The 15,119-nt window shown below is 41.0% G+C and overlaps 1 pseudogene; it reads right to left on the bottom strand.

The window, feature by feature from the left end:
- LOC114555457 (transforming acidic coiled-coil-containing protein 1-like) overlaps nucleotides 1-5,553 on the bottom strand; it is a 14,851-nt pseudogene extending 9,298 nt beyond the window's left edge.
- Between the last annotated feature and the right edge of the window lie 9,566 nt (nucleotides 5,554-15,119).

The following is a 15,119-nucleotide window of genomic DNA, read 5'->3' as shown; positions in this document are numbered from 1 at the left end:
ATAAAAACTGACACTTAGTTCTTCAGCCTTGGCAGAGGCTGTTTGAACTAATTGCATGGAAACCTCTCCTCTTAGTGAGCCAGAGACAGCCATGACTGGAGGCAGTTAACTGCACTTCTTACCGCACATCAGATATGCCCGGTTGACTTCACTGTACGCACTTTGCTTTGTTTGTGAAGATAACTCTGTGCACCGTGGCTATGGCTCTGTGTGGAGATATCCACTGTGTTCTGTTGCCTGCTGCACACTCACCACATGCAACCTGGCTCAAAACTTTTTGTAAGAACAGGAGGAAATCGATGGCAAACACATTAAGATGTAAGGCAAACTTGATTGAGTGAGGACACACCCTGACCAGCCATTAGAGGGACTAGGATGTGTCACTTCCCACGGACCACTGCCTGCTGATAGCTCTGCATGAGGGCAGAGTGCAGTCACTCATGCTAACTTCCAGGGCTGTGTCACGGGGAGTGCAGTGGGACCAGAGGAGAGGCAGCAGTACAGCCACTATGATTTTATGGTCTCTGTGGTATTTGTTTCAAGTAAAGGAGCTGGGAGTTTCCTCTGTCTCCTTGTGTTTCTGTCTCTCCTTCCCTCACCACCTTTTTCTTACAGTATTTGTGTGTGTATGTATGCTAATAGCGAGGCATGGGGCTATCCAACAGAGTGTATTTTTATTAGTTGTTTTCAAGGGTTGTTGCTGGCAATTATTTTGTCATGCTTAGATGAGTTTTGAATAACCGCTAATCAATGGCACACAGCTGCCAGACTGATTGTAGTGCCATATATCGCCAAGTGGGCTCGCACAAAGTCACGAGAACTGTTTGGCAGACTGACGTAGGGAACCAAAGTCTCTCTGTCTCTTCGTACTCTCCTATCACCTCATCTTCTTTTTTCAGTTTTCTTCTTTTGTACTTCCTCCTCTTATTATTCAAGTCCAACTAATCAGCACGCAAGCTCTCATTATCGTATACATTTGTCTAAATGCATCGAGATAATAGTTATCCTCATATTCAATAACATGCATGGATGATTCATTTTCTAGCTTGTTATAGTCAGCTCTCAGACCAACAGTTCCCTCTAGATCCATGGATGGATAGAAAATTTATATTTAGTAGAAATATAAAAAGAAATAGATTGTGTATAGGTTAATTCTACACAAATCACACACAAACCATCCTGATAACAACAAAGGTACAACATGTTACTACTGCCCATACTTTTTCATACATACCTTTATTGGGTTATCAAGACACAATACATGTTCAATCAGTAAGGATACAAAAAAAAAAGTAAAAAGGGACATTTAGAGGAGCGATTCAGAGTGCTTGGAAAAACAAATCAAAAAAAAAAAAATTAACTATAACAATTTGTACATGTTGTGCCTGGAGTTTGACCACCATATCATCGCACCAGTGACAATTACTGGCTCTTACCTCTTTCATAATCCTGACTGGAAAAAAATAAAAATAAAAAGTTACATCAGTTTATCTTAATTAGAACCATCTATCTTAATTATCTAGGGAGGGAATGGAATTGATGAAGGACAGAATGGGATTCCAAGTTTTATAAAAATTTGTCGGAGCACCCCTTAATACTGTACTTGATCCTTTATCCTAGAGTTAGGGGAGGGAGGATTCTTATCCTTCCAGTGAACTAAAATACGTTTGCGGGCCCCCAGAGATGCAAAAGCGATAGAGTTGCTTTCCCTGTTGGTGAAGTGTGTGAATTCTTCAGGCACAGCAAAGATGGAGGTTAAAGGACTCCAAAGCACTGCTTTGTTTAGAGCTTTTGAAAAAGTATTGTAGAAAGAGGACCAGAATGAGCTTCATCTCGGACAGGAAAAAAACATGTGTGTATGACTAGCTGATGACAGAGAACATTTGTCACATGTATCACTTGTATTAAAAAGTTTATTAAGTTTAGCTTTGGAAAAATGTACCCTGTGCAGGACCTTGAACTGAATTAATGTCAGACTGGCACAATATGAGGTGGAGTTAACCCTGTCAAGGGCCCTTTGCCACCATTCGTCCAACAAGGTACGACCTAGCTCCTTTTCCCATGAATTCCTAGTTGCCAGTGTCAGTGCCAATTTCACCACAATTGAAATGAATCCACGGACCGCAGTAAGAGCAAGAATTACATCAATGAGAGTACGAGGTAGTTTGTGGGGGAAGTTGGGGAAATTACAACGGACAAAGTCTTTGGCTTGAAAATATCTAAATAAATGAGCTTGTGGAAGGGCAAATTTAGTCCGGAAGTTCTCAAAGGAGATAAAAATGTCCTTATCAAAGAGTTAATAAAAATTCACCAGCCCCTTCTCTTTCCGCAGAGTGTAAGTTGAGTCAAGTGGAAATAAATGGTTTTCACAGAAGGGCATTAGTGGGGAAAGAAAGGTGATTTTGAAGTGCCGTTTAAACTGTTTCAGGATTTTTATAGTAGTCAAGACAATTGGGTTAGAGATGACTTTAGTAGGGTGTGCATTTAGAGGGGTTGCCCATACTATTTTTGAGCTGAAGATCTTCATTGTGCAATCGCAACCTCACAGACTGTAATGAAACTGTTCTAAACGGAGAGAGACATTTAGCATTATTGATTTCAAACATGCTTCTGATGCCGTTTGATTAGCGTGAGGAAACACATAAATGGAAAGTAAGGAAGTAACACGTCCCATCAAAGTGGCTGGTAATCGATAGAGAAAAGCTGCCCAACTGCAGAGAGGAGGATTAAATTGTTTGTGTGTTGGCGAGAGTGTTTCACATGCTAAGCCGAAATGATTTCTCTGAGACTTCAAAGACTTACGTTGCAATAAGAGCTTCCACATTGCATCAGCACCAGTTCCATATAGTACATTTGACCTTTAGATGCTTCATATGTTTTCATTAAGACCTACTGAAAAGTACTCTACAATGTATTGCGATCTCGAAGAAATCTGCTGTTGGGAACTGAAATTTTACCCAGGCACATCTCTTCCATTCCCTCAGACATAACAGATGCAGAACAAGATTCTGCTCCTGTGGTCTGTAAATTACTTATTTCCTTGATGGAGGTGCTGTGTAACCAGCATGGACAGACTGCTTACTTGCCTGTCCTGTCTTCTCCTTCTGGATCTCTTTCGTGTTTGACTAAATATGTGACTACATAAATGACCTAATGCACAGGCTGGATATACATTATTTTATTTCCCCTGTGAGGTTGTACATTGCTTCACAGATTTTGAACATTGTAGGGAGGTCAAAACTTTGCCTAAAAAGGCACTGTTTGGAGTTATACCATACATATGGAGTGGGTTATACATAATACAACAGGGGTTGTGAAATTCTCCATCTAAAGCCGCATATACATGATACACGATTTGCTCTCTGCGCACCGCTATGTAGGGTGCAGAGCAAAGCGCAGCGCAGGTATTCATCATCAAGGGTGGCAAGGAGGCTATTTCCCGTTGCTAGGTAACGTCATGCTGTTATCTCATTGGTTGCACTTTCAAAAGGTCAGGGCAAAGTTGACATAATTTGAACTTTGAGCGCAGCGCAAAGTGGTAAATCCAAGCGGTGCACAATGCCAGGGGTAGCGCAGCGCATAGTTGGGCGGCACCGCTCTCCCCATAGGAAATCAATGGAACTGCCAGCGCAAAGCGGTTTTGCTGCCTATCATGTGTAGTCGGCTTAAGGTTCAATTAGAAGCTCTCTTTAATTAAAAATGATTCATAAACACAGTCTCACTCATGAAGCAACTATAAGCAATACAATAATATCAAACAGACAAAGTTAGCAACTAGTTGGAGAACATAGGGAAGCAATTATCAGCTGAAGAGCCAGATAATTCCCGTGGTGGAGACCAAAAACAGATCTAAAAGAAGAGTGGCTATTTGAGTTTGTGTGTAGTGTAATATTGTTGTGTTTACAGCTGCTTTCCATTGCACCCAAGTTGCCAAAAAAATCAATTATCAGGGTTTATGGGTTTATTATTGTTAAGATAAATTTGGAATTATTAAGGATTTCTAAATGATAGTTGGTTTCTGCTTGTGGCTAGTATTTGGAATATTGATTCGACAATTCAAATACCGACATTGTGATTTAAGTTGATAAAAATAACAAATAATCAATCCATTTTATCAGAATACGGATGTCTACTTTCTACTAGTTGTAGTGCATATGGTTTTAGGATACGGAACTGCAGTCTCTCCATTGCCCTGCAGTTTCCATGGAGAGAGGTGATCTAGTATGGTACATTAGCTTATCGCGCAAGCCAGTATGCACACACAGACTCCCACTGAATAGTATCTCTGTATGACAGACCTACCAAATCCATGCTTTATTTTTAGTACAATGCCTTATCTGGCTTTCCTGATTTTCCTCACACATTGGTGCAACGGGGTTGGAGGCTATAGACACTGATGCTGACATTCAAAAGGTGAGAGGCCAATCGTAAGGGGACAGAGACATAACTACTTTGCTGCAGAACTTCATTCATTATTCAGACGGGCCTGTCAGCGAGAGAACATCACTCAGGAAGATGCAGAGTGGTGTGAGGCCAAGTGGTCACCCGCAGAGTAAAACCAAAGTTTACAGAGAGTTAGACATTAGATGTCAAAGCCAATGCGTGTTAAAACTACTTCTTAAGCTACAGTTGCACACCACACCAAGGTTTTCATCGCTCACTCGGCAGGCTGAGACTGAAAAGGTCAGTTTCAAGCCACTTGTATAGGAATGACAGACATGACTGAATAATGCAATGAAATTCTGTAGTTAGTCCAAGACATTTTCTGACAGCAAATATATTTTCTGTCCAGCCTCAATCTATGTAATCCATCTCTGAGCTTTCATAGATTTTTTCCTTTACCTTTTTTCCTGCTTTACATGACACTGCTCTCTGGTGTTGCTTTTTTGGCTTCTTACCCAAACTCAAGTGCTAAATGTGCTAGTCATCAATTGGTGACAGCAGAACAAAAAGATGGCTTGTGCATTTTTAAACAGCTGCCTTCGTCATGTGCACTTCATCCAGGGTCACTTAGCTGCCAAGCATATAGTAAAGAGGCACAATGTAACTGAGGAAGTTTAGAGCTTTGCACTTTTGTTTGCCTACAGTACCAGAGCTCAAAAGATTTTCCTATGCTTACATCCACTCCTAGTCTTTGCTCCTCAACCATGATATCCTCTTGCCACATGATATGGTTGAAGGAGAAGGAGAGCTCAGTTGTCTTTAGAGGGAGCTGAGCCTGGGAGAAAAGACTTGAGTGCTATCATTTGTAATGCAAGTTATCCTGAAGCACTCTTGCATAGAATTTCTCCCAAAAGTTTCTGAATGACAGAGCATAGTTTATTCCCAGCGAAAGAAAATTCAACAAAATATACTGTAATCTCACTGAGATACTGACTCCACTCCATACGTGCTCTGTTGCTCACAGCGGCTGCCAGACTAAAGCAACAGTAATTACCAGAACTTGATACAGAACCCAACACCTGAAAGCTCCATGGACGAAGAGTAAACAACAGGGTTCAATTAACACAATATCACCTCCAGTCTCTCACTGTGAAGCATCACATCTGCCATGGTAGACAGGCTGAATTAAACAAAGCGTCAGATTACAGTTGTGAGCATATCACCTGACATCATTTAGGTAGATGCTGGTGACATATTTAGGTATGACAGTACAGTAAACATTAATTTCCAATAGTTTTTTTTACCTGTGACAAATACAGTTTCAAATTAACTGATATACATGAAAAGAGTAAAACAGAGGCTGTGTACGTTATGTGACAGAGTGAAAATGTCAGCAGGAATAGAGGCCGAAGGGTGACAGAAATGCCCATTGTTCTCCAGACACGTCTGATTCAATTGCTTTTGCTCTTTAGCAAATTAAACGAAATGAGTGAAAAGCAAACCGGGGAGCTATGTTTAAATCCCGTCATCTGCAGTTCTCATTTTACAGCTTGCATTCAGAGTGAGATGTGTGCATTCACAAATAGAGAAATTAGCTTTATATCCTGTTGCATGACTGGTGCACATTTTAAAAATAAACTTTACAATGAGCAGTGTGAGGAGGTTGAATTATCAAGCCCCCACACAAATCTTGAGATGCTTGGTTTCTGAGAAAAGTCCCAGCGTGGTTTATAGAGATAATGCAGCTATTGAGGTCGAGTTGGTTTGAGTGGGAGTTGGGAGGTTTCCCCAGTGTCCCCACCTCTAGTGATCGTAACAGATTAAGCCACCACAGGAAGATAAGATCTTTCCTTCGCTTCACTGTGACCTTCTCAACTTTCTGTTCACCTGTGTGGACCAAAAAAAGAGAGCTGTTGCAAAAGGCATACGGAGGCAGTGTGTCTACTGAGAGACAATCAGTCATGGGGAGTTCAGTTTGAATTCTGGATCAATGTGTCCGCCTACTCTCTTTAATTCTTATGCAACAAAATAACGCAAACAAAGGCAATCAATAGTGACAGAATTAATGAATTTTGTATGAAAAACAAGAACTCCAGTATGTATTTACAGAGAAGTCTGTGACATTGTGGTGTTTTTAACAACTACTGGTACTATCCCCATTCCCCATAGAGGTTGTTGTGGGTATTTTTTTAATGGTGTTTGCACAAAGAGATTTAGAAGGACAATGTGGAAGAGGTCTGGTTGTTGATATTATACAGGGTGTTGCTCATCCTAATGAGGCACAGCCTGCAAGGAGCGATGGAGCCACCTTAGTGTGACATCTAACACAGCCCCACCAGATGTTCTACCTTAGCACACTAATGGCACTCCTCTCCCAAGGGCCCTCTATAAATAAATATGCTGCCACACATGTATACACACACACACACACACACACACACACACACACACACACATAACTTGCACATTTTCCCATCCTTTCTCCAGCTTTTCTTTCAAACACATTTCCTTTTTAGTCTGTTATTTTCCCACTCATTCTCCCTGTGAAACAAACACACAACACACACACACACACACACACACACACACACACACACACACACACACACACACACACACACACACACACACACACACACACACACACACACACACACACACACACACACTTATTGTCCCAATCTATTTGGCAGTTTTATAATTTCCCAACAGCAGACTGTCAGATTCCCAAGTATGTTTCTATTCTAAATCAGAAGAGGGCACAGCAAAGGTTTGCTTTTATACAAAGGGAGACTGAAAGAGGGAGTGATTGAGAAAGAGAGGTTTGTTAGACTGGCACTTAAGTAATTGGTGTGATAGCAGATACTTTAGCGCCTGTGGTGACGGAGGGTGGTCAGAATGTTGTGGTTTTCCAGTGACCTCGGTGCTCCTCAACGTAGCAGGAAGGGCTGCCACATAATGTAATATTAATTTGTAAAGGTAAGCACTGAAATGCAAATAACTTAAAGGAACTGTTAAACTTTTAGGAAATACGTTTATTCGCTTTCTTGTCAAGAGATCAGACGATTGATACCACTCGCACGTCTGTACACTGAATATGAACCTGCAGCCAGCAGCCAGTTAGCTAAGCCAAACCTAGTTGAGAGAAAGACTGAGGAAAAAAAGTTAGCCTGGCTCTGTAGGAAGGTTAACTGACTACCAACAAAACTAATTTATACATTAAAGCTTGTTTGTTTAATACATACAAAAAAGTGTAAAGGTTCCTGTGGGGGACTATTTCTTGGCCCAGGTGCAGCAAATTTCTTTAGTCTCTGCTACTGCAACTCTGACCCCGTCCAAGAAATAGTCTGACTCATAACCATTGCAAACACTGCATATGTGTTAGGTAGAGAGCTTTAGAAGTGTTTGTTGGTGGATTTTGTTACTTTTGGACAGAAAACTGGTTTCGGTCTTTATGCTAAGCTAAACTGACGGGGTGCAGGTGCTGGCTTCATATTGAATGGATGAGTTGTGAGTGGTATTGATCTCGGCTAAATCTATGCAAGAAGGAAAATAAACATACTTCCCAAAAAAAGACAAACTATTTCTTTGAATTGGATTATCCAGTGGTTTCCTGTGTGCACTTTATCCAAAAGTAAAAAAAAAAATAATTATTACGTAACTTATTACCTAATGGTTGCTGTAATTTGTACTTAATGGGTGTTTAATTTGCACTTGGTGGCAAAGAACAAATTGTACTCTGAAGAATCTCAGAAACCCAGAAACAATATTTGCTCAGAAATCCCACTGAAGTACTAAAGAGTAGAAGATAGGAGGAGGTTATTGACCAACAGAGGCAGTGCTGCTGTGCACTCAACTACATCATCTGCAACTAATCTACAAACTTCAATGCAGGTAACATCAGGAATTAGATGAGAGTAAAATTGATAATAGGCTCCTCATGTGCAAATCTATTTTTCAAAATCATCACCTCAATTCTTAAAATAGAAATACACAGACTGGTTACCATACCTGTCTGCATGATACACTGCACTGTATGAGTGTTTGTGTACACTGTTTTTACAGGACCACATACTGTATGTGGGTGTGTGTATTTATCATGCTCGCCTGAGTGAGTGAGTGAGAGAGAGAGAGAAAGAAAGAGAGAGACAGAGAAAGAGAGGACATGGAAGAGAACCGCTTTTCTGGGTCAACGCAGCAAAGAACTGCAGCTGATTTTGCTTCTATCTAAAACTGAATATAAGGACATACATTCTTTTCTGTCTATTTCAAAACGTTTCTGTTGTAGAGGAAGTCTGGGTTTGTCTGCCAACCGACTGTGTATTTTATCACAGGTCACAAAGTTCACTGCCGCACCTGCCAGTTACCAATACCTAGACATTTAAGTGAGAAGGGCAAAAGTCAATTTAAAATATTTGGAATCCAGTCTTAACACGCGAGAGATGATCAAAGACCACATCTTTGTGGTATTTGTATGCTAATGTTGATGGTAATTATGTGAGACTCCTGTGGTGTGCTGACTGAGGAGGAACTAATGTTCATTTGGTGTAATTACATCCAGGAGTGGTGCTTTGAGTAGCATAGTAATGTAGACGAGCCGTACCAGACTTGGGAGATCACCTTAGTGGTACGTGGCTCTGTTTGCCAGGATGAAACCACAGAGGAAGTCCCTCAGGAGCAGCTGAAAACAGTACACCTCGTCAGATAGCTCACCTGAGACTCTGTGGCCACTCGGCACATCAAATGACTGTCACATGCAGGTGTTTCTCATTAAATGGTCCCACGCATTTATCTGAATTTAAATGCTGTCCTTAACATGCCGCACTGCGTTACACTAAGAACCAGTGTGGCTGATATTCTGGCAGTGCAGAGTGGGTGGATTGTGTGAGTTTCAATCACTATCCCACTAATTTCCAGGCAGCAGTCCCAGGAGTCCCTGTTCTCCCCAGCCAGCTGCCAGAGCCCCAGCCTACTCGCTGCTCTCATTTCTCTCGCTCCTTCCTCCGCCTACCAGACACCAGTCACGAGCACATTACCATACCTCTGTCTGGTGAGAGATATTAGGCCATGTACAGTATATAGGCATGTTGGTCTTAAGTGGGCCAAGCAGGAGAGGAGAGGATGTGGGTCACAGGTTGAAGGTTGGAAAATTATGCAAGGTGAGTGGCCAAAGCTGTTAGATTGAAGCTCGCAATTCTTGGAAATTCATCATCTGGCTGCCTCAATCTGTGTGCAACATCCATCTCTCAAACTACCTCAGGCAGCTCCATCTCCCATGAGAACAGAAGCTGAGAGTTGATGGGTCCTGTGTAAACTGAGAAGCATGATGTCAATTGAAAGGATTAGTGATCTGTGGGAAACTTGACTCCATTGTCGTCACATTAACACAATTGTGGTTCCAGATGTAGCTTTCTGAGGACAGAAATACAGACTCAACTACCCTTGGCAGTTTGGGAAGCCAAGGGTAGAAGCTGAGGAAAGCGAAACAACGAAGTGTTACATTCACTGGCTGATGGATGAATTGACTGATTGTTTAATTGACTGTTCACCAAGCCCTGCCCTCTCACTCACTGTCACGCTGTCAAGCTTTCTCACACATATGCAGTTTATAGGCATTACGGTAGCAGCTTCACTTGAAATTCTTAATCTTCTCCTTTCCAGCCGACAACCGTTAATTTTGTCCGCTGAAATGACAACTGTAGCTGTTTAATTCTATCAGCTGTAGCTAGCTAACTAATTTAGCTTACATTAGCTTGATGGATTTCAATTTAATGAATGAGGTTTTAAATATGCAATAAATGGCTAGCTACATGATATTGTGCTAAAAGACTGAGGCTAACCTGTGACCTAGGAATGACCTGATGTCATCCAAGTTTCCTCTTAGTCTCATTTTACCACAACATGGTGTTTCTGTAAATTCCACCACACCTGTAATCCCACAAAACAATGTTGGCCTTGGAAGTGACACTCATTTATTAAAAGTTGTAGTTGCCAGATATGCTAACAATTCCAGCTATCATTGAGCATTCCTTCCTTAGACTTTGGCTCTTTTTTTTTGTTTTTTGAAAAGGCTAAAAAAAAAAAAAAACTCCTCCCTCCAAACACCACCGTTACTACAGCGCCAGGCACACTGCTTCAGCATGTAGAGAAATCCAAAGCTTGACAGGCTTGCCATATGGTTGCCACTTGCTACATGGTTCCTGCCATTAAAAAAAAAAACTATAATAGAAGCTATCTTGTGTTATATGTTATGTAAATAGGACTTGTAATTAACATTGACAGATAACATCCTCATAAGACAAATTGGTGATGGCAACAGCTTGTCCAAGTCATTTTAATCTTATTATGCCTTTATGTAAAACACTTCCTCTCGTGGTCTCTTGGGTTCGTAGCAGGAAAGAGCTTTGTGAAAATGAGACAAGAAGGCTGCTCATTAGAGCCTCTTCATCAAACCTCTGCCCAGCTCAAAATCAGTATTAGATGGAAATCCCAGGGCTATCCCACATAAACCTTGGCTCTGTGGATAATGCCAGCAACAGCGCTGCCAAATCTCATGGATTTGCTTTCTAATCTTAGTGTGATCTCTCACTGTTAGAGTCTAATGCCAAAAAGTGATTACAGAAATACAGCAGTCCTGTTTGTGATACATACTCATTGTGAACAAAGAGGATATATTGCATTGCTAACAGAGTTGTAAATTCAACACCTTTTCTGCGTTGTGTATAAATATTTCACAAAGTATGAAATAGTTTGTAAATGGAACAAAGAATGATTTTTATATGATGGGGATCATACAAGAGGATATGATCAAGAATATCCACTGGCTAAATGTGTATAGATCGAGGCGTATAGTTCAAATAGGAGAGCCCAACCTTAGAATAAAGATTAATGGATTAGGTTACTTAAACCCCAATGCAAGCGTTTGGTATGATGAGACACTTGAGGTCCTGGAGCCCTGAAAAAGAATGATGTGCATGTAGCGTGTACAGTATATACATTAGCCAAGGGAGGTTGAAATTGGTAGAAGAGTAACCATAAAACGAGATAATTAATTAATTGCACTAAAATGGTGTGAAAGTGACCATGGAAAGAGAGGGAGATGAATGAACTGATTTGGCAATAACGATAAAGAGAGGGGGAAGATGGCTGGTTAAAAGGACTTTATAAGGAGAAGTATACTGTAGGCATGTGTTTGGAGTATCACTGCAATGTGGATGAATATCAGCTACAGATTCTTTTATACTTTTAGATTAAGATGAAATCTTACTATAAATCAATGTCCGAAATGTCAATGTGGCACTTTATAGATCCCTGCTGAATTATCTTTTCGCTTGCACCCTTCACTGATATCGAAGAGTCGGGTCACAGCAACAGAACAGGGGAAGACGGTCTCTGTAACAGCCAGGACAGCGTGCAGCCTCACTAGCAGCTGCAAAAGCAGCAGAAGAGGCAGATTAGTAGTGGGAAGGATAACAGCTGCAAATTAAAACGGCTCTGTGATTGATTTCTTTCATAAAGGGAAGGCAATAAAGTGCTGTTTACTTGACCTAAAGTAAGGTTTGAGCCATAATGGGGAAGTGAGGTCAGATCAGGTAAACTGATGATCATCTTAAATGGGTGGTAATGGATGTAGAAATGTTGTCTTGAGGAGAGCATGGTGAGGGTCAGGAGAAGCGGGAACAGTTAAGTGTGTTTTAATTGGGGTCCGAATCTCCATGTATGGCAGTGATTGGCGGGCCAGCGTGCTTGACTGTCGGCCAGTTTACAGGAGGCCTGGATGGATACAGGCAGTGTGCGGAGCATCAAGCACCAGTCTGACATGTGTTTAGGCTTTTTCTAAGTGAGTGTAGCTCTCCATTTGAGCTCCATGCCTGGGAAACTAGAGCAAGAGCACATCATTAGAGGGACAAAAGTGTGTGTGTTTTTTTTCATCATGATTTTGTCTGGCACGGTTGGTTTGCACCTACTCAAATCTAACCAGAGACTTGTCTTTATCTCTGTCTATTGTCTCAGCTCCAGGACCCTGAGGATGGCATTAGAATTACCTAAACAAGTCCTTCTATAACTTAGAGTTTTGTTCCACTAGCAAATCATCGTCACTCTTACTTTATACAACTGGGATGCTCGCCCATTCCAGCCTGAAATCAAGCCGTCTGCTAGAGTCGATGCTGGCTCAGTGCCAGCTGCTAACGATCTGCAGACATTTCTCATTTTGACAATATTATGATGGCAAGAGTTAGTCTGGACAGAGGGAGCACATCATTACACAATTACAGCTACTAGCCCATATATAACATACAGTACAACCCATATTTGATATATTTAGATTGGCTGTTTGATTTTGGCAACCAATCACCTCACTAAAACAGAGGTGATTGGAGATTGGAGATGGATCCTTTATTGCTTACATAACACGGGCACTGTGAATCTCTTTGACACTGTTTACTATTATTTAGGGCTGTACAACTTTGAGTACTTGGCCTTGTTTAGTAGCAGTATTAATAATTGTAACATACACTGAAGAACTGTAGTGGAACTGTTTTTGCTGATGCCAAGAATTTATGCGTGTGTATGGCATGGTGCGACACACACAAACAAACACACACACACACACACACACACACACACACACACACACACACACACACACACACACACACACACACACACACACACACACACACACACACACACACACATTTCTGTCAATCTACTAATTGATTAATGGACAAATCATTTCAGCTCTAGTGTAAATAGTTTTCTTAGAATTTGTGGCAGGACCTTTTTACTTACTAATTACTGAGCACGAAATTGTCAGAAATTAAATCCAAAATATTTGTTTCCATATTAGCGGTAGAGAGATTGGGCTTCAGAGAAGAAGCAGGTAGCAGCCTGCCAAATCAACTTTGAGTGTCATTGAGAAGTAAGAAAGTAAGAAGTAAGCTGTGCTGAAGGTGCTTACTGAATACACCTCTCAGTGTTACCAATAATTACAAGAGCTGTGTTTTCTCCATTGTGTGGTTCAGTATCAGCTCACATGTCCCCTGGCCTGTGTCCTGTTTTTGTAAATGTCTTGCTGCAACTGTTATGCAAATTCTAAAAAGCCTCACGTCACCATGGAAACTATCAGCTGAACTGTACGCCACGGCACTGCAGTCTTGTCCTCTTGAGAAGATCAGCGTGCACCCCGTGCTGCTGTCTGCCAGTTCATGTGTGTGTTAGTGTGAATGTATATGTGTGAGTAAGAAGATGGTGGGAAAGATGCAGATGTGTTTTCTTTCCTCCTCCATCATTACACCATGACGATTTATCCCACTACAATCATGCACTGATAGAGCTAGCCCTGTTTTTGATCACCAGTGTGCAAATCCTGGTTCATTCACACAGATCGCATGAAGCTACCTGCCATTGTTTAGCTTGCTATACAGTACAGGCCAAAAGTTTGGACACACCTTTTCATTCAATGCGTTTCCTTTTTATTTTCATGACTATTTACATTGTAGATTCTCACTGAAGAGAAGATATTTTAGATTCTTCAAAGTAGCCACCCTTTGCTTTTTTATTAATAAGGGAAAAATTCCCCTAATTAACCCTGACAAAGCACACCTGTGAAGTGAAAACCATTTCAGGTGACTACCTCATCAAGCTCTTTGAGAGACCACCAAGGGTTTGCAGAGTTATCAAAAAAGCAAAGGGTGGCTACTTTGGCTATGTTTTCAGTTATTTCACACTTTTTTGTTGAGTACATAATTCCACGTGTTCATTCATAGTTTTGATGCCTTCAGTGAGAATCTACAATGTAAATAGTCATGAAAATAAAGAAACACATTGAATGAGAAGGTGTGTCCAAACTTTGGCCTGTACTGTATGTTGAATGACGGACAGCTAGCTAGGCACACTTTTCTGTCTGATTACAAACTGTTCTTATTACAGCATGAGGCTCTGTGGCCCCGAAAATGTCCCCTCATTTCACTGTAAACACAGACAATAATTTTAGCCTGCATTGAAAGGCTCAATCTCAAAGTCAGTTGTAATGAAAGTTTTATTTTTGTATCTTAGGCCTCTAAGCTTACAGTGAATGTTCATCTTTTAAAGGTTAGATCCATCTAAACTTCTTGTTGTAAATGTCAGACTCTCAGGTTCTTCTCAGTCTCTTTCTTTCTTTCTTTTTCTTTCTTTTTTTTTTCTTACTTACTTGTTAAAGTTGTAGGACATAAAGCTAATTATGTTGTATTACTCTATTCCATACATTGATCACAATTAAACAACTTTGTTGTAAACATTTCATTGAGGTGTTTAAGAAAATAGGTCACTTCTGAAGTTTATTTTTTCTGCATGTTGCCTTAGGGTCCTTTAGTGCTTTTAAAAAGTGCCCTTTTGAGCCCAGCTGCATACATTATACACTATACCTCCTCTCCAAACATCCTTTTTCTTGGTCTCTTTCTGCATTATGTATCTCTGACCTCGCTTTACCACTGAGGATGATCAGGTGTCTCTGAGTGCCGTGGCCTCAGAGTACAGTGCAGTTGGAAAGAAATGACATTTTAGTGGTCTGACACTGGAGATATACTGTACGGACACACACACACACACACACACACACACACACACACACACACACACACACACACACACACACACACACACACACACACACACACACACACACACACACCTGTGGTCTTCAATGGTCAGGCAAGAAGATCTTTACTGAATCGTTTCGGAGGAGACTGGTT

The sequence above is a fragment of the Perca flavescens genome, chromosome 5 (assembly GCF_004354835.1).
Source record: "Perca flavescens isolate YP-PL-M2 chromosome 5, PFLA_1.0, whole genome shotgun sequence".
NCBI classification, from domain to species: Eukaryota; Metazoa; Chordata; class Actinopteri; order Perciformes; family Percidae; genus Perca; species Perca flavescens.
Note: the sequence above shows the minus strand (reverse complement) of the source record. Positions and strands in the feature narration are given on the sequence as shown.